Source organism: Arvicanthis niloticus, chromosome 2 (assembly GCF_011762505.2).
Source record: "Arvicanthis niloticus isolate mArvNil1 chromosome 2, mArvNil1.pat.X, whole genome shotgun sequence".
Lineage (NCBI taxonomy): Eukaryota > Metazoa > Chordata > Mammalia > Rodentia > Muridae > Arvicanthis > Arvicanthis niloticus.
In genome coordinates, this window is record NC_047659.1 from 25578914 (window position 1) to 25601645 (window position 22732).

At 40.0% G+C, this 22732-nt stretch overlaps 1 long non-coding RNA gene and 1 other non-coding gene across 4 annotated transcripts in view; one reads left to right on the forward strand and one right to left on the reverse strand.

Moving 5' to 3' along the window:
- The window catches only part of LOC117702829 (uncharacterized), a 222465-nt gene extending 200248 nt beyond the window's left edge, over positions 1–22217 (reverse strand). For 2 of the 3 annotated variants that reach the window (XR_013108583.1, XR_013108581.1), the window contains exons 1-3: positions 13142–15129; positions 10237–10365; positions 9301–9463 (exon numbers count right to left, since the gene is read on the reverse strand). This is a non-coding gene — a long non-coding RNA (uncharacterized LOC117702829). Of the gene's footprint in view, positions 1–9300; positions 9464–10236; positions 10366–13141; positions 15130–22094 lie in introns of those variants that run through there. The other variant, XR_013108582.1, reaches the window with a different exon arrangement.
- Positions 11365–11472, forward strand: LOC117704881 (U6 spliceosomal RNA). The gene has a single exon (XR_004606389.1). It is a non-coding gene; the product is annotated as a U6 spliceosomal RNA (small nuclear RNA).
- Positions 22218–22732: the final 515 nt, after the last annotated feature.

The following is a 22732-nucleotide window of genomic DNA, read 5'->3' on the forward strand; positions in this document are numbered from 1 at the left end:
AATAGATCGGTTGCCCAAACAAAAACTAAACAGAGAAATGCTACAGCTAAATGACTTCATAAATCAAATGGACATAGCATGCATCTATAGAACATTCCAACCAAGCACTAAAGAGTGCAATTTCTTCTTAGCAGCTCATGAAACTTTCTCCAAAATTTGCCATATTCTAGTACAAAAAGCAAGTCTCAACAAATGTAATAAAATTGACATAATATCATGCATCTAAGAATACATGTAAAAGATTATCCACCATGATCAAGTCACCTTCATTTCAGAGATGCTGGGATGATTCAATATACATAAATCAATAATTTACCACATACAAAAGACTGAAAGACAAAATCCACATGATCACTTCATTAGGTACAAAAAATAACTTCACAAAATCCAACATCCTTTCATGCTAAGGATCCTGAAAAGACTTGGTATACAAGGGACACATCTCAACAAAATAAATGCAATTTATTGCAGTCCCACAGCTAACATAAACATAAATTGAGATAAATTTAAAGCATTTCTACTAAAATCAGCAGCAAGTCAAAGATGTCCACACTCACCATATCTATTTAACTACTCACAGTATTTTGTGTCTTAGATAAAGCAGTAAGAAAATGGAAGGAGATCAAGAGGACACAAGTGGACAAAGAAGAAATCAAAGTATTTTTACTTACAGATGACATAATTTTATCTGTAAAAGGCCCTAAAAATTCACCAGGAAACTTCTGTAACTGGTAAACAATTTTCACAAAGTAGCAGGATATAAAATCAGTATCCTTCCTATATACAAATGACAATCGGACTGAGAAAGAAAACATGGAATCAATGATGACTTTCATGATAGCCTCAAAAAAATTTTTGGGGATAATTCTAATCAAGCAGGTAAAAGTGTTGTATGATAAGAACACTAGAACACTGAAAAAGACAGAAAAATAAGATTCCCCATGCTCATGGATCAGCAGGATTGATATTGTAAAAATGGCTATACTACCAAAAGCAATCTACAGATTCAATTCAATCTCCACCAAAATTGCATCATAATTATTCATACAATTGAAAAAACCTTTGGTTTTATATGGACAAAGATGGATACACACACACACACACACACACACACACCCCAATAGTAAAAAAATGACAGGATAGCTAAAACCATCCTGAGTAATAAAACTAATGGAGACATCAACCTCCCATATCTCAAGCTGTATTACAGAGCTATAGTAATAAAAACAGCATGGTATTGGCATAAAGACAGACATGTTGATCAATGAAACTTAATTGAAGATATGGACACAAGTCCCCATACTAATGGACAGCTAATTTTTTACAAAGTCATCAACAATACACACTGGAGAAAAGGCAGCATCTTCAATAAAAGGTGTTGGTCAAACTAGATGCCTATATGTAGAAGAATCCAAACAGATTCATATCTTCCCATTTTGCAAAACTCAACCACAAATGGATCAAGCACCACAACATGAGAGAGGGTACTCTGAGTGTGATAAAAGAGAAAGGGAGAAAAGGTTTGAACTCCTTGGCACAGAAAAGGGCTTTCTGAACAGGACACCAATAGCACAGGCACTGAAGACCAACAGTTAATCAGTGGGACTTCATGAAGCTGAAAGGTTTCTTTACAACAAAGACCACTGCCATTTGGGCAAAACAGCAGCTACAGAATGGGAAAAAAGTTTTAGAAATTATACATCCAGTAGAAGGTTTGTATCTAAAATATATAAAGAACAAAAAGCCGTACATTAAGACAACAAATGACCCAATTTAAAATGGAGTACAGATCTAAATGGAGTTCTCAAAAAATGAATCACAGCTGGCTGAAAAACACTTCAAGAAATGTAAAAACATCCTTAGCCATCAGCAAAATGCAAATCAAAACTAATGTGAGATTTCATTTTACTTCAGTCAAAAAGGCCAGGATCAGTAAACAAATGACAGCTCATGTAGGTAAAGATGCGCGAAAAGAGAATACTTTTTCACTGCTAGTGGGAATGTAAACTTGTATAGCTACTATGGAAACCAGATGGGAGTTTTTCAGGCAGCTGGGAATAGATCTACCCCAAGATCAAGCTTTACTACTCTTAGGGATATACCTACTATATCCTACTACAAAGATACTTGTGTTACAGCCCAAGACAGCATAGAGGTTACAATCCTCTTTGTATAACTAGGATTTTATTTCCTTGATGAAGAATACTTTGGAAAATTAGAGGTCAAAATGCCCTAGCAAGCTTATCTTAGTTTCTGTTAAATTACCTGCTTATGCAGAACCCCCTCTAGCTAACTGCTAATCTTAGCTTCTGTAAAACCACTTGCCTTTGCACAGAGCCCCTGAGCAAGGGTTCAGGATATGACTTTTCCTTCATAAATCCCATGCTCCAGACACTAAGGGCTGTACTTCTCTCCCAAATATCTGAGTGCAATCGTAGCTACCTGGAATAAAGACTTCAATTGATTGTAAACTGTGTCATCTCTAGTGAGTTCCCTGTAACATGTACTCATCCATGTTCACTGCTTTTTTTTCATAATAGCCAGAAACTGGAAACAGCATATGTCTACTAACTTATGAATGGATAATGGAATGTGTTATATTTATATACCAGACTTTTATTCAGCTGTTAAGAAAAATGAAAATGTGAAATTTTCCAGTGAGTGAAACCAGAAAAAAAAAAATTCTGCGTAAGGTAACCCAGATCCTAAAAGACAAATACTGTGTTTTTTCTTATATATGCACATGAGCTTTTAAGTTTTTGATATGTGTGCTATAATCTGAATAACCTTAGGTGTTAGGTACTTAGTTCAAATCAGAAAAGTGGAGAGGATCTCCCATGGAGGGAGAAATAGAATATAATGTTATGAAGAAACTAGAATAGGAAAATTAAGTAGGGAAAGTCTTGGGAGAAAGTGATAAAGAGGGAAAATGGGGAGGGCCAAACTAATGGCCATTAGAAAACCAGAAATTTTAAAAAACTTCCGTGTGTGTGTGTGTGTGTGTGTGTGTGTGTGTAAGGAATCTAAATGACATCACCAAATAATAGGGAAGACAATGTTACAACTAGACACATTATACCACCAAGTAAACCATCCAGAACCAGAAATGGGTTGCATCTTGTTGAGTTCTGGGCCAAAGAGGCCTCATGGAAACTGACAAATATGGGTTACTGCATAGAAACTGACAAATATGGGTTACTGCATAGAAACTGACAAATATGGGTTACTGCAAAAGCTATTGGTTAGTCTCTAGAGCATGATGATGTGGTCCTACTGCTGAAGATGTGTTTACTTATGTTATTGAACACAGAGAGATCAAGGTGGGATCTTACTACAAGTCTCACCCACACTAACTAGCGCTCATGCGACTAGAGGGGAGTATGCAAACTATCAAAAAAGAAAGATAATCATATATCTCACCCATGTACAAAACCTGTGCCCTACAACAGTGACCTGCCTATAAAGTACACTGATGCAATCATAGCACAACCGCTTCCTGTTTGGTTTTAAGGCCCACTCCATGACACTGCTAAAGTGCTCATGGAGCAGAAACTAGCTAAAGGAACACAGCAACACAATGAGTCCTGATGACATACCGCTATGCCCATTGATCAGAGCATCACTCAACACACATTAGAGAAACTGCTTGCAGTAGATGAGAACACAGAGACCTACAACTAGACAATTTATGGAGAATGAGAAGCTTTAACATATTCAGTACTAATAAGATGTTTTCATCAAATGCCTCCCATAAAGATACAAGATCAACTCAGAAGAGCAGGCAGAAACACTGTAATAACCAGTGGTGGTTTGTAGGGGGGAAGTATTGATTCCCTAATTGGTTCTTGATTTTGTCAATAAATGAGGTGGAAGCCAATCACTGGGTGAAGGGAAAAATTCATGGTCCCAGGAGGAAGAGAGGCAGATGAGAGGGAGGAGGCAGAGCAGGTGATGGAGTGGAGAAAGCAGCAGATATATAGTTCTCAGGAGCCTCCATCATGGGCAGAGACCAAGGAGGATGGGGCAGGATATTCTCTGCCCAGCATAGAGTTATCTGACTAGTTTTAAAATATTAAGTCTGTCTGGTGTTTTCCATCTATGGCAACTACGGTGGGCAGGAGAAAGGGTACAGCCAGGATGGTCATTGGCAGAACTCTTGAGAAACAGCAAGCATGTTTTTAAAATTACACACTACAGTGGTTTATGACTCTTCTAGACACAACAGGACTGATGTACAAAGGAACTCACGGTAATTTCAACAGCATACACAAAAGCTGTACAGTTTCAAGCCAAATGGAGTCCCAGCACTGAGCGTGGAAGTAAATACAGGGCCCCACCCTTAACCAAGAAACTATCTGCAAATGATACTTGTTGGCAAACTGAAAATCAGTTTTCTCCAGTGGAATGCCAGTATGTATATCAACCTTACTCCAAGGCAGGCCTCAAGTCCAGTAGTAGCTGGCTAACAGAAAGGACTCTGGTGTTTTTGTGGTCTTTATTTCAAGTGTTTTATTTATTTATTTACTTACTTACTCATTGTCTTTCCTACTGTCTTACTGATCTTTTGCTTGATTTTTGTTGATTGGTTTTGTTTGTTTTTGTTTGAGGGGAGAATCTTTTGTTTGTGTTTTTGTGGACTTCTTAGTTTTTTTTCTTTTTATTGTAATTCAGCTTGTTGAGTTTTGTTGTTGCTGTTGTTTTTCTTGTTGTTGTTGTTTTTCTTGTGGTTGTTGTTGTTGTTTGGTTGGTTGTTTTGTTTTTTAAGACCAAAAAAGAACTTATTTTGGAGTAAGTAGGAAAGTGGAGGGAATCTGAGAAGAATTGGGTTGGGGGAAACATGATCAAAACATTGTATGAAATTTATTTTTCAACAAAAAAAAAATACAGTATTCTGTAAATACTTAAACTCATCCCCACAATTTTAGATCTTATATAAATAAAATCATGAACATACACAAGGGACAAATGCCAATTGTTTCTCATCCCTTGTGTTCCTCATATTACTGAGGCTGAAGCAGAGTTCAAAAATATTCCTTCCTTATGAGGTCAATGAATTCTGATCAGCCAGTTGTCTCTATAAATGCTTCATCTTACACAAATAAATAATTCTGTAAGACAACAAAAAAACAGCTTTCAGTCCATCATTCAGAGTGTAGGCAAAAGTCTTCCGTGGTTAAGAGTGCCTTGAGAGATGTAGAAGTCAAGGCTTTTTTAACTGAAAAAAAAAAAAAAAAAAAAAAAAAAAAAAAAGCCTTTCTAATGTAAAATGACAATATTTTGGTCATTTCAGCATCAAGACACAGCAAACAACTGAAATTCCTGCTGCTAAGAGTGGAGACAGCTTCAAGCAGCTCAGACATACAGAAGGATCGATTTTTAGGGCAAATGATAACTCGCTATGACCACAGACCAGGACTTCACGTATCCAGTTAATGGCATCGTTTACATGGACACCAACACCCCACCCCCAACCCCTGGATCAGCACTCTGACTTACGCACGAAAGAAAAAAAGGCTCCCAAGACCCACTTGAAATTCTGATTAATTGGTTGCTCAGGTACAGAGCCAAGATTTGCAAACAGGCTGCTGGTGGTGCTTTGTCCAGAACCGTGGCTCATGAGGGATGAATGGGGCCCCCAGCGACAGAGCAGGGAACATCACTCAGGCAGTAACTTGCAATTCAGTCTCCAGTTTGTCTGCTCTCCATTTGGCACCAAGGCCAGCAAGCACTCCAGCTGGGTAGCAGAGATTCAGCCAGCCCTCCTCACCTGAGCTGCCAAGTTTGGCAGTTGCCTGTTATTTGCTACCCAGGCTTCCATGTGAAGGAAAAGAAGACATGCCATGCTTCTTAATGGTGAAGAAGCTGGAAGAGGGATAGGGTCTGTGGCTTTAAGTAAGATCGCCTTACTTAGGAAGGCCAGTTAGTAAGGAAAAATGAGAAACACTCTTTGCATGAGAAGATGATGAAGCAAGTATGGAGGAAGTCCTGACTGGTTTTGGGGTTTTTTGTTTGTTTGTTTTTTTGTTTTTTGTTTTTTGTTTTTTGTTTTTTGTTTTTTTTTCTATTTCTTCCCTCTGAAAAGCAAGCTTTAGCAATAGAAAGCAATAAGCAACCGTAACAGTGAAAAGCAGGGACACTCTGGCCTCCCACTCACAGATCCAGCTGCCGCCTGACACTGCAGCACAAAGAACCTGGTTGAAAAGCAAAACGGTTTCAGGTTTTCCTGCTGTGGTCATTAGACATGTGAGCTGCTCTCAGAGGGTGTGTTGGGCCTGGGAAGCCAGGCACCTGTTGTCGGCGGAAACACAATACACTTATTGATTTGAGAGGGCTGCATAGAGAAACTAGAGAGGACACACAAAAATCCAAAGTAATAAATGGACCCATTACCCAATGACGTTGCAACGGGACCGGAGGGGAGGGGGCGTTGCGGGGGGGGGGCTCAAAGGGAGAGCCATAGATCCAGCTTACTTTATCTAAGGCAGTACAAAGCAGAAAGGATTGTTTATGGAGGTTGGAGGAAGGGCAGAGAGAGAAGAGCAAGAAAGGAAGTGCTGGTTAATAGAAATGGTGGGGTACTTGAGACCATCTGAAAGAGCCCTTCTGATTTATCTTCTCCTGAAGCTGCAGCAGCAGCAGCGATTGAAGTGACTATAATAGCCCAGGAGAAATGTTGGTGCTATTAGATGGGTGATTGATGGAAACGCTGCCAAAACAGCTAGGGAATTTGTCAATGTGTTTTTTTGAAGTTTGTAAATGATGACACTGGCAAAGTGTAAACAAACTCCGCTCAGCAGAAACGTTGTGCAGGCCCCCAAACTGACACTCATTTGCTGGATTGTTCCAATTAAGTACATCAACTGGGGTAAGGCAGTCCCTTCTCTCAGGCCAGGGCAGCTGAGGCTTATGCAACACACAAAATTCGTTGTTAAAGAAAGGCATCCAAGTAAGGTGGTTTGTCTGTTTGTTTGTTTGTTTTTAACTGATCCAAAGTACCCAATTGTTGCAGGGCACCTAGCAGAAAAACAGGCACAAATTCTAGAGAGTTTTATAATCTGAAGACTCAGAATCTCATAGCACTGTGACCATTGTGTGAGTCACAAGTCACAAGCCTTTTTTTTTTTTTTTTTTTTTTTTTAAGGTTAAGGTTACAATTGCTGCCACTCTTGTTAGCTTGTTAACTGAAAATCTGATTTTTCTGTCAGATTCTCTTCCCAAAATATTTCTTAAAAAGTGTCTACGTCCACAAATCATTTCTGATTGTCACTGGGTGATGACCGCTGTTCATGGCATTGAACTCCTCTTGAATGGTTCTTTCTCCCGTGGAGATTGTGTGGGTAAATTGTGTTCCAAGCAGTGTGCCCATGTGAAAGGTCCAGAAATAAAGAAGATCCAGAGAAGCCCTGGACTCTTCTAATTGATATTCACTAAACAGATACTGACATTATATAAATGAAAAAAAAAAAAAAAACTATGTTATCTATCTTAGTTACTATTGCTGTGATCAAACTCCATCAAAAGCAAGTTGAGGAGTAAAAGGTTTATTGGGAAAAGAAAAAAAAAGTCCGCACTGTAGACAATCACTGGAAGAAGCCAGCACAGAAAACTGGAGGCAGGAAGAGATGTACAGGATATGGAGGGTGTCGATTACAGGCTTGTTCACGTGCTGTCTCGTTCATCATGACGTTCTCAGCCCGCTTTCTTATAGAACCAAGAACACAAGCCCAGGGGTGACCCTACCCACAACGGGCTGAGCCCTCTCACATAAATCACTAATCAAGAAAATATGGAGTCCTTTTTTCAACCTAGGTTTCCTCCTCTCAGACACCTATAGTTTTTGTCGTGTTGACATGAGTCTAGCCTGCACACTAGCGAATCACAGGTGTGATGAGGACTGTGAGCAAGGACATGTGAGTGACGCTGTAAGCTCATAAAATGGAGATCTGGAGAAAGGCTAGATGGGTAAAGGAAGAATCTCTTATATTTTAGTAGCATTCTAAAGCATATGTAGGACTCAGGTTAGCACAGGAGAGGGCAAGAAAAGATCCATACAAATGGAATAGAAAGATAGAAGCCCCAGAAGCGTGGAAGAGCAATATCCTCAAACCACTGAACCATAAATAATAATAATAATAATAATAATAATAATAATAATAAGGTCATGAAGAACTGTTAGATTATGTTAAGGACTTTAACCTGTAATATGTGTTTATATGAAAGGCCATTGGAAGATCTTAGGAAAAACAATTACACATTCAAGTTATATTATCGAAGACCACGCTGGCTGTACAAAGCATACCCCAAAAGCTCAAAGTATGCATGTATATCAGTAATAAGAACACTATTGCAGTGTTTCAGGTTACAGCTCACAGTGGCTTCAACTAAGAATATAGCTACACTAGTGAAAATAAATCAATGGACTGGAAGGCATTGGAGAGGTAAAAATCTGTCACTCTTGCTAACTGAGAGAATGTAGTGAGAGGGTAGGGTTGTCCCTTCCTGTTGTCGGCTGTTGCCTGTGGTATGGATAGTGGTAGTATTTTTTTAAATACAGGTAAATGTCTATGGGGCAGATATAGGTCAAATAACAGGTTTAAAATATCAGGTTGCTGGGAAAGATAGCTCACTGGGTAATATAGTTACCACACAAGTATGGAATCTGAGTTCATAACCCAGGACTCATACAACGCTCTATCTCAGGAACCTATGTCTATAACTCCGGCGCTGCTAAAGCAAAATGGGAGGAGGAGACAAGAGAATCTTGGAAGGTTTGGAACCAACACTCTAGCATGTATAACACTGAATAACAAGAAACTTTGTCTCAAACAAGGCACTTTCACACATGAAGTATGGAGTATACACACTTATGCACATTCACAAACACACACATACATACACGTATGCACACACAACTCTGCGCACATACTTTGAGTGTACATGCACGCGCGTGCACACACACGTGCACACACACGAGCACACACACACACCAAAACACACAGAGAATAAAAGATAAAGGCCAAAATATGACAATGTAGACTTGTGAACCAAAGCCTAGGGAATTGTAAATGTATATCACCAATAATCTGTCTTTTAATCTCTTCAAAATATCAGAGTCCTAAGACAAAAGTAAAAGGAAATCTGATACCCTGCAAAAAATCAAAAAGGAAAATGCCATGCCAATTCTAATCATAATTTCAGAATTAAAAAAAGAGAAAGAAATCTTTATCTTCTGAATATGAAGGAACCTTAGAAAGGCAGAGTGTAACAGAGCTCAGTCCCCATGAGGGAGCAAAATCTTACTTCAGGATGTTCCCAGGAGCAGGTGTGGAGCTAGGGCCATGAACTCAGAAGAAACAAGCATGCCAAGGGAGACCATTGCCCAAGACAACATTTCCACTCCTCCAGTCAGCAAATGGAGAACCAGTCTTAATTTTGTTCCTGTTATATTTTTTAAAACACAAGTCTGCAAGAAGAAATAACCTGAAATAAGTTTGTATGTTTCCTGACAAGCTAAGTCAAAATGTTTTCCTGTTTTCTTACAAGAAATTTCACAATGAGAATTTTTAATTTAGGAAAAATATTTTTTGTCATAAAATTCTTAGAACAATTTGCCTCAGTCTCCTTAGCTACTGCATCTAGCTCGAATCATCTCCCACACAAGGCTTCCCAAGAGCACATTCTATACAGCTCTGGCCTCCTGTGGTCGCAGCCTGCTTCTGGGCCTGCACCACACCATTCCCATACACCAGGGACACAACAAGGAAGACAGAGCTGTCAAGATATTTTTATTCTCTGATGTCTCAGAGGCAGAGCTGCTTTGCAAAGGGACAGCCAGACATTTCCCACAAGGCACTGACTGGTGCTGAAAGTAACTTAACTTTCTCTGTCAAAGACTCTTTCCTGCAGAAATGCAAAAGGAAAACGTGTACCATTGAAACAAACTGAAAGCATGTCAGTGTGATTGGCAAGCTGACTTCTCAGAAGAAGGAATAATTATCGCCTGATAATGGCAGCTTATATCAGACATGTGAATTTTTCAGGCCACCATTTGTGTTATTGCAGGCTGCCTGACATCACAGGAAGTCTTTTGTGGCTTATGAGGCAGAACAGTGAAGCAGTTTTGGCCTCATCCCTTGACAGCCGCAGCCTCTGTGACAGTAGCATAGACAACTATCTCCCACATGTTTGTCCCTCCTTGTTCTAACCACCAGACAAAGCAAATTAAAAAGCACATACCTGGTAGGCCTGTAGTCATGGCGTTTGCCATTTTTAACTTAATAATTTTCCAAGTCAGGTTAATGATCATTATTTACACAATCTATTTCAACCAAAGAAATATTACTTAGGTTTTCATTTTACTGGTCTCTAAAATGAAACACAACAAAAGGAAAGAAATTTTAAAATAAAATTAAAAGACCTACCTCTTGCCTTCTAAATTCTGGAGGCCTTTACTAGACATACTCTTTTCCAATCTCTGGTGACCACCTTTTATGCTCTTCTTTTCAGTTTTATCTTAGTCAGTGTTCTCTTGCTGCAAAGAGATGCCGTGACCACAGCAACTCTTATAAAAGAGGGCATTTAATAACTTGTGTCCTGGTTAGGGTTATCATTGCTGGGGTGAAACACTATGACCAGAAGCAACTTGGGGAGGTATGGGATTTATTTCACTCACAGTTCCAAGTAATAACTCTTCATCAAAAGCAGTGAGGGTAAGAACTCAAGCAGGGCAGAAATCTAATGGAAGGAGCTGGTGCAAGGTCTTGGATAGGGTACTCTTTAGTGGCTTGTTCTCCATGGCTTGCTCAACCTGTTCTGTTAATAGAATCTAGAACCACCTGTGCAGGGATGGACCCATGCACCGGGGCAGACCCTCCCCACAGATCATTAATTAAGAAAATGGCCCATAGGCTTGCCTACCACCTAATTTTAACGAGACATTTTCTCACTTGAGGCTTCCTCCTCTCTGATGACTCAAGTTGACATAAACATAGCCAACTAACTTTTTCTCAACTTGTCATATAAACACATCACTTTTAAATTAGAACCTTTCCTTTCTCACTTATCCCCAAGATGCCATGTTACCATTAATATGACAATATAAAACACAATAACTTTAAAAGTCCTGCAGATTGTACAAACACGAACACTTTAAAAGTTTAGACTATTTGTTTGTTTGTTTTATCGAGACAGGGTTTCTCTGTGTAGTCCTGGCTGTCCTGGAACTCACTCTGTAGACCAGGCTGGCCTCAAACTCAGAAATCCGCCTGCCTCTGCCTCCCAAGTGCTAGAATTAAAGGCATGTGCCACCACCGCCCGGCCAGACTATTTAAGATATCCAACCTCTTTAAATACTCAAACTCCCATGCTTGCTTCGGCAGCGCATATACTAAAAATTGGAACAATACAAAAAAAAGATTAGCATGAACCCTGCACAAGGATAACATGCAAATTCGTGAAGCGTTCCATATTATTTTTGTTTGTGATAGCCAGAAGCTGGAAACAACTTGGATGTCCCACAACAGAAGAATGGATACAGAAAATGTGGTTCATTTACACAATGGAATACTACTCAGCTATTAAGAACAAGGACATCCTGAGTTTTGCAGGCAAATGGATGGAACTAGAAAATATCATCTTAAGTGAGATAACTCAGACCCAAAAGGACATGCCTGGTATGTACTCACTAATAAGTGGATATTAGCCAACAACAACAACAACAAAAAAAAAAAAAAAAAAAAAAAAAAAGTACAGACTACCCAAGATACAGTTCACAGAACTCAAAAAGGTTAACAAGCTGGAGGGCCCAAGTGAGGATGCCTCAATCCCACATGGGAGGGAGAAGAAAGCAATTACAATTACAGAAGGGGGTAGAAAGGGAAGGACCTGAGCAGGAAAGGGGACAGGGAGAGGAAGAAGGCAACATGATCAGGTATTGGATGGGGGTGGGGGGGGTGGGGGGGGAAATGATTGAAGCCCTGAGGGCCAGCAGAAAGAATGGAAGCAAGCAACCTCAGGAAGTAGGAAGTTGAGGGACCCTCCAGAATGTACCAGAGACCTGGGAGGTGAGACATTCTCCGGACTCAAAGGGAAGAACCTTAGATGAAATGCCTACAGTGGGGAGTGGGAACTTGTAGAGCTCAGCTCCAGCAGAAAGTGAGGAATGGGGTTGCCATCCCATGGTCAAAAACTCTTACCCATAATTATTCCTGTCTGAAAGAACTGCAGGGACAAAAATAGAGAAGAGCCTGAGGAAAAGGAGGTCCAGTGACAGGCCCAAAGTGGGATTCAGCTAAAGGGGAGACCCAGAGGCCTGACACTATTACTGAGGCTATGGAGTACGCACAAAAAGGGACCTATCATGACTGCCATCTGAAAGACCCAACAAGCAGCTGAAAGAGTCAGATGCAGATATTTACACCCAATCAATGGACAGAAGCTGCTGAGCCCTGTGGTTGAATTAGGGAAAAGCTGGAAGAAGCTAAAAAGGAGGGTGACCCTGTAGGATGACCAGCAGTCTCAATTAACCTTGACCCCTGAAATCTCTCAGACACTGAACCACCAACCAGGCAGCATATACCAGCAGATATGAGGCCCCCAACACATATACAGACTGCCTGGTCTGGGTTCAGTTAGAGAAGATGCACCTAACCCTCAAGAGACTGGAGTCCCCAGGGAATGGAGAGTTCTGGTGGGGTGGGAGGTAGGAGTGAGGGGCATCCTCATGGAGATGGGGGGAAGAGATGTAGAATGTGGAACAGTCAAGAGGGTGGACCAGGAGGAGATAAAATTGTAGTGTAAAAACAAAAAAAGGATTAAATAAAATTTTAAAAAAAGAAAACAATGGAAAAGTTAATTAGTTATAATTTGCATTTTTATTAGAAGTACTATGTTTCTGATGCCATCATAAGTTCTTGATATTTTGTTGTTGCTATATTACAAATATTTATTATCAAATAAAGACTAAACTTTTTACAAAATGTAAGAAATAAAATCCAAACTCCCTTTTTAAAGTTTACTCTTTCGGCTGTGTATATTTTAAAAATCAAAATTAAATACTTTTTTTTTTTAAGAAGGAAGAACCAGGTCATAGTCTGAACAAATCACAAACTAACTTTAACAGTTTAACTCAATGTCCAATTACCTGGGATTCCATGGTGACTTTCTGGGCTCCAACAATGGACTTGGGTCACTTCTCCTACTCTGACTCCTGTAGCACACACAGCTTTTCTTCTAGACTTGGGCCAACTCCACTGCACGGCTGCTGCTTTTCTTGGTGATCATCTCCTGCTGTAGCTGGGCTCCACTTTCACCAATAGCCTCTCCTGAGCTCTCTTCACAGACTCCAGCCCTGTCACACAGTGCTAAGCCTCAGCTGTTCTCCATGCAACCCTTCATGCCTTTAAAACCAGTACCAACTGGATGACTCTTACACTACCGAGTTAGTCTGCTAGCAAAAGGTACAGCCTTGATTACTTCTGGAACACATCATCTGTGTGCTGACCCTGAGAAACTACTTCCCAGAATGATGTTGGTTTCTTCTTAATCACAGCTGATTCGTAGTCCCCAGTTGACCAGTATCCATTGTCCCAGTAAAGCAAAGGTTTTATCTTTGTGGTTCTTGTCTCTCGTTAATCACAGCCACACAGCTCCAACTGACCAGACACCACAGATTCATCACACAAAAGGCCCAAATAAAGTCTGCTTCCCTCTAATACTTTATAAGCCAGGCCTCCACTCTCTGCACTGATCTCAACATTCTCATCTTCCAAGCTCCTAAAGAACAGCTGACTGGGCTCTCAACACCCAAAGGCTTTTCCACAATCCTCCCAAAACAACATAGTTCTGTCATAACACTACCCCACTATCCTGCTACCAACTTCTGTCTTCGTCAGTGTTCTATTACTGTGAAGTGACACTATGACCATGGCAACTCTTATAAGAGAGAGCATGTAATTGTTGCTTGCTTATAGTTTCAATGGTTTAATCTATTATCATTACAGGAAGCATAGTGGCATCTAGACATCCATGTTGCTGGAGAAGTAGCTGAGAGTTATACATCTGAATCCACAGGCAGCAAGAAAAGAATACTTTTATTGGGCCTGGCTTGAGCTTTTGGAACCCCAAAGCCCACCTCCAGTAACACACTTCCTCCAACAAGGCCACGCCTACTCCAAGAAGGCCATACTTCCTAACCCCTCTTAAGTAGTTCCACTCCCTGATGATGAAGCATTGAGATCTGTGAGCCTGTGGGGGCCATTCTTACTCAAACCAACACAAGTTTATCAGCTCTTTTAATGGGCATCCTCTAGGAATATAAAACAGTGGATATTTGAGGGCAAGTACCTCATAAAGAATACTGAGGAACGATGATGTGTAAAAGGAACTATCTTTAATATAAATGTAAGCAGTGAATTAATCTTGTGGCTCTATTTCTTAACCAGCTAATTCCCCAATAACACAATAATCCCGGAGACTAAGATTTATTAAAATTGTCCTGAGCCAAATACTGAGCAATCATTCTTCTATTCTAAAACTCCACGATGGTCAGGCTTCCTCCTAGACTATTGGCCATCCTTTCTCAATTCCTCTCTCTTCTCCTGGTGTTTTCCTCCACCTCCTCATCTTTCCTTCTCCTCTTCCTCTCCCTTTCCCCATCCTTTCTCACTCTTTCTCTTTCTGGTTCTCTTCTAGAACCAGAAGTCCCACCTTTTCACTCTCTAAAGCTCTGTATTGGCTCATTGGCTTCTATTGGCCAGGCAGAGATGACTGAGGAGCAGTGTTTACACAAACTTGAGACAGGAGCTTCTAAGAATAAGCATAACAAAGCCATGTATGGGTTGAAACAAGATATGAGGGAAGCATTTGAACAATACAAGGATAAACTTTACACAGTGCACAAAAACAGCATGTCTCCATGTAGCTCAGGCAGCAGACACCCTGATCTTTACATATATGTGTTAGTCAGTGTGGTGGGGGCTTCTTCTTTGAATTCTTCTGTTCACACAGGCTTACCAGATCATTGCTTATTAATTTAGCCACTTCAGTAAAAATTCATCCATTGCTTGCTGTGTTCTAGGCAAGAGGCAGGTCACTGACTTGTTTCAAACAAATATTTCTTAGTGTTTCATATGCTGCTTTCTGAAAGAAAAAAAAAAAAAAAAAAAAAAAAAAAAAAAAAAAAAAGGCCTATTCCAGGTAAGGAGTGTCTTTCTGGAGTATGTAATCACATTAGCCTTGCATAGAGACACTGATAATTATCTCCTCATGTCCGTTCACTTTCATACTTATTAATTGAACTGATGTTAATCACAATGACAATATGACTATTTAAAGCATTCAGTTTCTCTGCTTCCCTTGCTGGTGATAATGGTCACTTAACTTAGGTTTTAGAAATCTCATGAGAGCTCACAGTTTTCCTAAGGGGCCTGGATAGAGGAGAAAATAGAGCCTCTTTATTGTCATCCTAGTGATGGTCCATCAACTTGGGCTATCTACCTTGGGGCATCTTGTCACATCAGAGAACCAAACTCCTTTCTCTTCTTTAGGATAGTGTATTAGAAACAACTAATGCTGTTTATCAGCCTCTGTTTCTGCTTTTTCCTGAGTTTACAGTCAGATTATTGTCCCAGCCATTTTTTTTTGTAATGAGATTCAGTCACAATAACAACATGTGGAAAAACAGTCAGCTCTACTGGAGCTACCAAATTTTCCTTTATAGATATTTTTTTGCTCTTTATTTCTGCTAGCTGGAAATTGATAGACAAAGCAAACTTAGAAGCCACACACTGAAAACAAAGCTTCAATCGGCATGGGTATTTGGTTGGTTTACCTTGGATTTTTAGATAAAAGAGGGGTGAGAACCTACAATTTAGTCCCTGGGAAATTAGAATATTATTCTAAGTCCTAACATTATCCCTTTCAAAGCAGGGTACCCCCCACCCCACCCCCCCAAAAAAAAACCAAGTAAGTACTTGGAATTGAGTTAGCACTGGGGTGGTAGATAGCTAGAAGGCCAGAGAGCCTGTTTTGCTGTAACCAAATGATTCATAAAAAGAACTGGCTTCAGGAATCTAGAAGGGAGACCAGGTGTCTAGTGCAACTAGCTCTAGGGGAAATAGTTGAAAAGAGAAACACTAGTGTCTGTTGGCTGCTAGACACTGCTGAGGGGGAGTAATTGTGAAGAAGATTGTAGAACAGACAGGAATGAACAAGTCTTAAGGAGAAGTCCAGGATTAAAGTAAGCTCAAAATTTGAGGTTTCACAGTTTGAACATGCCAATAGCTTCCAAAAATCACCCTCTAAAACTTGAAATGAATAAAATGACAAAGACTTTGGAATGAAAATTTCCACAAAAGGTCTTTTAATTCTTTGCAATCAAATGACTCAAGATGTTGTCCTTAAATCAACATTGCAATCAAATAAATGGAGATGTTGAGTCTTCATGGAGTTGGGAGAAGTCACCCAGATGAGGAAATGAGGGACCACAGCATGTGTCAAGTTGAAAATCATACCAGAGAATGAAGAACATTGTTAGCTCCTCAAACTAGCTAGGCAGCCTACAGCATGAGGCTTAGGGAAGTTTCTAAGAAACTATATTCTCAGATTTAAAACAAAAAGTCTGTGAACTGGAAAAAAAAATCAACCTTCTTCACAACCAAAAGAGAAAAAAAATCAAAGTTAACTATAAAAAATCATAGTTTTGAAACTTCAACAGGCAGGAAACAGGTTGTCAGTGCTGTGTCATACCCAAAGAATGCCCATTTCACCTGAACTGAGAAAATAAAGATGCCAAGCCAAGGAAGAAGGAAGAACATCTCAAGGGCAGATCAGGTACTATGGGAAATGGTGAACAAGGCTGCCCCCCACCCCCACCCACAAGATCAGATTCAGAACATCCAGGTCCTCACAAAGGATCACTAAGTACCTGTCCTGCTATGCTTCACATCTATGAAGAAATTCATCTTGCAACTGGACTGCTTTTCAGCCAGGGTTATGTGCCTACCAATGGGGGAGGAGATTTATTGTTTGTTTTTCCTTCATTAGTTAAACAGGGCTGGAAATATGAGGCCCCGTAGGTACCCAATGAGGGTAATTACTTCCTACATATTGGAGTTATTGAAGACAACTGATGTTGTTATTTGTGTTCACTATGGAGGAAAGCTGAGCATGGTATCTGGATAAAAATAGAAACTACTAACCGATCATCATTAGCTTTATTTTCCCAATTTGGAATTTGGAGCTTATCTTAGATTGATTTCTAAAAAATAATAATAATAATAAAGGAATGAAAATCAATGTTCAAGAAAGAACTAAGATCAATGTTCAAGAAAGGACTTTGGGAGTAGTTATGGAAACCAGCAACACACTTAGGGTAAGAAGATGTTTGTTTCTCTTTTACTTAGTGCTTTGGCTTCTTCTGTGTTAGATATTCTACCAAATGTGACTTTCACCCCAGAGAGAGTGAACAAAGGTGACTGATATCCACCACTTCCGACCATGAGTCACGCTAACCTCCCATTCACTTTCACCTGGGCTCATAGTTAACCCTTAACCCTAAGAAACAACTTATGGGAAGTGTGCCTATCAGTCTGGCTTCCACAGAGACACAGCCCTCAATCTCATTAGTGTCTATGGTTTGGCACTGTATCCTTGAGGTTGAGACCAGCAGTACTAGTAATTGCTTAGTGCTAGCATGGGATCCAACATTACTCTAACTTCAAGTAAGTGTACAACTCTTAGTTGTCATGCCTTTGATAGATGAAAGCTTCCACTCTATGTAACAGCTATCAGGTAATACCTGGACAGCCTGCATGGAAACTCAGAGGCGAACCATGAATGTGAAGAAAGCATAGAAGAGAACACAGCCCTTCATGTATTCTCAGTTCATAGATACATCATGGGCCTTTCCTCCAAGACTTGCTTTTTCTTTTTCTAGCCATGGGGACTTTCTTTGTGCTTTTCCTGTTTTATTTCAGAACTTGGAAAATGGTTTCCAATGTCAGTTAGAAGACTATGTGGATGTCACTGTTACCACTTCCTCAACTCTGAAGGTAAGAACAAGAAGAGAAGCAAGAAAAGCTACCCCAGAAGGGCTACAGGAACACATACAAGAGGACGGGAGGCTGGAGAGTCCTTAAAGCAATTAGAAAGAATCAGTGCTATCCAAACCCTGAAAAGAGGCCCAAAATCTAAGGGCTCCACTTCCAACCAGATATAAGAAGCTGCAGAAAAGCATGCTGAAGTAATTATGCCTGAGGCAGTAGAGAAGTGTGCAGTGTTTGAAGATTCTGCTACTGAAATAGCACCTATCCCAAGTATGGGGGATGTTTGGGTCCCAGGTTTTTGACATTTAACACACCAGGCACAGATAGATTTGGTGACAGTGAAGACAGTTGCTGATGGTTGTAGGCACTAACTACAGATAGATTCACAAAGGCTTGGCCCATTGTCACCTTAATGACCACATGATTATGGACACAGAATGGGAAAATAAATAAATAGATAAATAAATAAATAATCAATCCCCAAAGTAGACAGAACTTAAAACAATGGTCCGATTAAGTCTCTCTATTGTCTTCAATCCTGTAGTTCAAAAGCATAGTGTATTTATGGAGAAGTACAGATTGTTATTATCCAAACACCATTTGTAGCTTCTTTTCTAAAAATAAATATGGCCAATTATGTGTTAGGGACATTTATTTTATTTTAATTTTGAACAAAAACATTTTGTTTCAGAGGTTTTAGAGATTCTGAAATCGCATAAAACAAAATCTAACACCGAATATTTTTGATTTTTGAAAATATCTTCGATGGCCCACTAAAATAGTACAACTTTCAAGTTCATTTGTTTTCAGTCACTAAATATTTCTTGAAAAATATGCAACCATCACCGTACCAGGTAAGGGAGACTAAAGACAACTAAAAGCTGGCAAGATGTCTGAAAGGAGGGAGACTGACCAGTCTTATTGATACAGACTTAAAGGGGATATCCTGGTTCCAAACAGTAGATACTCTTCATTTCCACTTGACGAGTAGCAAGCTAGCTGTCTTCACACCTCAGCAAGGCAGCAATAATACAAACCATAATAGTTTTGAATACTTACTGAGCTGCAATCGTCTGCCACACAGACTCATGAACTATTTCATTTATCTTTAAAAAAAAAAAAAACTCTATGAGGGCAGCTACGTAAGGTTTGTCTTAAATGAATATATAAGGTTAGCATGGCTGTAAGAATTCCCTGGAAAGAGAGAATTTTAACTGAAGAATTGTTTCTATCAGATTAGCCTTTCTAGAAGAATTTGCCTTGATTGATGATTGAAGTGGGGGGACTCAGGACACGGGGAACACCATGTCTAGGTTTGTGGGCCTGGGCTATATAAGACAGCTAGCTGGGAATGGGGACACTGGTTAGGAAAAGAAAGGGAAAGGGGGAAATGGTATAATTCTTTTTTTTTTAACTAGTTCGACTAGCCAGTAAGTAAGCCACTAAGCAATGTCCCTCCATGGTTTCATCTTGACTGTCTGTCTATTCTGGCTTCCCTAAATAAAGAGCTGTGGCCTGGAAGTCTGACATAAATCAACTCTTTTCTTTCCTAAACTGCTTTTGGTCAGTGTTTTCATCACAGCAGGAGAAAATCAACTAGAACAACCAAACCCAGTATCTATCGTTAGAACATGTAACTGGCTTTAAATCGCATGAAATGAGACAAACTGGAACATCTTGTTGAAAGCCATTTCAGGAAATGCTTCACGTTTTTGAAATCTTACTGAATTGAGGCTTAATTATAAAATTGACTTTAGAATTTCTCATTTTATAAGAATCAAACTATCCTAATAGCTTAGTCACACTAGCTTCCCCACGAAAGCACCACTCTGCAGATGCACAGTCTTACAAACTCGATCCCATCGTAGCTGATGGTTTTTATTGTAGGAGCTCTCAGCAAGAACTGAATCCAGACTCAGAACCCTAAATTGCTTGAAAACAGACACAAAACTCCTGGTTTCTATAGACTTATACAATGTATAGAAAATGAAAGGCCAAGAAACATTTTACAAAGAACACTGATTACTCTCCTGTCTTCATGGAAGTCATAATGAGAACAGAGATTACCAACAGCTACAACAGATATATCATAAGTACGTGCAGGGTGGATCTTGGTACCAGGGAACCCAGGGCACTGAATACTAGAGTACGTGCTGGTGGGGTTATCTGTCTGTAAATCCATTGCCCTGAGGTTCCACTCCAGGCCACCATGATTCATGCCAAAGGCAGGGAGGGGACTGCTTTAGAAAATGGCTACAGTCCCTTGAGTCCACAGAGCTTCCCGTGAGTGCCACCTGACCTAGTCACCCACCCTCCTCTAATCAGCCGTGGACCTTCAGATTCAAAGCTGAAGAAGGCACAATGGTGAGACACTGTCCCCACAGTGAACTTACAATAGCAGAATTAAGAAGCAATTTAAAAAAAAGAATACAATAGATCAACACAAAAATGTGCCAAATTCAGTGGTTCTATGTGTAGATAATGAAAAGAGAGAAGCAAGCAGCTTTCAAGGCTCTTTAGCCACCATGTTATACTCTTTTTAAATTAATCCCAAAGCAGCCTCTTTAAAGGAAAGCCATTATTCCCTTTCCATAGCTGGGGAAACTATGGCTTAGAAGGAAGAGATCCGGTATCATATGACTGTATATAGGAAACACTAAGAATCAAACCCACACCTACCAAACACCACCCATCCCCAGTAATGCTGCATTCAGGATGCTGCACACAGCACACACTCACACTGGATGGACACGGTGACTGCTTTGCCACTTCACTTCTAGTATTTTTCTCAAATGTGACGATCTTCATGGGGGAGCGGCAGTGTGTGGCATGTTTTAATGAATAAATAAATACAAAGTTTGCATTTTCTATTTTTTCCCTATAAATTGTCTCTTCTAATTAATGAATAGCTGCACTTGTACTTAAGTATTGGTAATTTCATAAAGACTCCCAGGGTGTTACCCAGTTGAGTTGGGTGTAGGGAAACAAAATTAGCTCCAGGCATGGAAATGAATGGATTTAGAGGCACTAAATCAGGAATCTAAATGGGTTCTCACAGTTCCATGCTGTAGAATTAGTTTCAAATATTCAACAGACAAATCAAGTATGAACATTACCAGCCCAGAGTTGAACATGGCACCTTTTCCTCACTTTAAAATCCACGCTGTGAATTTTAAACTCCTGATAGCGTTTCTAATAATAGCATCTTTTAAAAGCTAATGTTGTGAGAGACCATGAAGGGTCAAACCACAACCTCTTTATATAATATTCATATAGCATGTAGACCTACAAACGATTTTAAATTAAGAAATTTCAAATGATTTGTTTCCTCTGGATCCTCTGTGCTATGGCCTGTGTCCACAACTCCTACTTAAATTTACATACTAGAATTTACTGGGACTTCATAGATGCCTTGTCCCAGCCGATCAATACACAGCTACTTCTTTAGTACTTTCAGGCGACTCTTCTCTTAAATTTCAATCAAGAATGGAATTTTCTTATTGCAATTGCAAATGAAAACTCAGCTTTCTCTCCCAGGCAGTGGGGACTGCTATGATAAATTCATTTAAAAAAAAAAATAAGACATAAAATATTTTTGTACCATTGACTGCCATTACAGATGTTGCCCGCTGAGTACATACAGCACTTTAGTAAACACAAAGCAGAGTGTGCCCGTCTCCTTGTTTCTCTGAACTGTTCTCTACAATCAGGAGCACATAGGAAACTCGTGGATTCCTCATCTCCAGTGAGATCAGCGAGGGGGATCACTTTCCCCAAGACTGAAAGCATAGGCATGTCTTTCAGATGCTCACCAAGGTGAAAGAGAAAACAGTGCTTTGATAGCCTGAAGGAATTGTTCCCCTTTCTTTACCTTCTGATACCTGAGCTATCGCCACTTGGTATCTGAGATGCTTTTTGCCAGGAGGCTTGCCTTAGCCTCAAGGGGGAGGGGGGTTGGGAGAGGGGGCCTCTCAGAAAAGAACGCAGAGCCACTTAGGCCTCTTCTCTGCAGCTGCCAACCAGGAAACAGCAGAAAAAGTCCAGGCTTACCCTCCCCAGAGAGCGGTGGATGAACAATAGTTTTCTCTCTTTCTAAGTTGCAATATCGCTTATCCGCTTCTAACCCCATCACGTCTGTACCTTGGTAACTCGGTTTCCTAAACAAAATTAAAGGAAGTGTCAATGTGAAATTGAAAGTGAAACTGGCAGCAAAGGGCAAATCTCCCGGGCCTTTAATGGATTGGAAAACCAAATGGCAATTTCCAACTAGGTCCCTTGCCTCCGGCTGCCTTAAAGCCAGGCAATCACATTGCAGCCTACTCTTTCAATAATTGTATCAATACATTAGGCCCAGAAAAGTTTGTGTGCAAACCCTCGTGTGCTTAGTTAGAACAAGTGATCATGTGTGGGATGTTCAGAATGCTTCCGATCCTAAATAGTTCACCCTTCATAATCTTCCCGGTGCTTCAAGCTCCAACCATTTCTCTAAAAAATAAAAGTATGAAGGTCACTATTAAGGATCAAACGAGGCAGATTCCCTCTAAGCAGCCACCTCAGACGAACATGGAAAGCAAACATTTAGCTCCCTTCAATGTAGAATTGCCTGTGAATTTAGATGAAAGCAAAACTATAAGAAATATATCCAAAAATAAATAAATAAATAAAGCAAGCCCAAAAGGCTTCTTGAT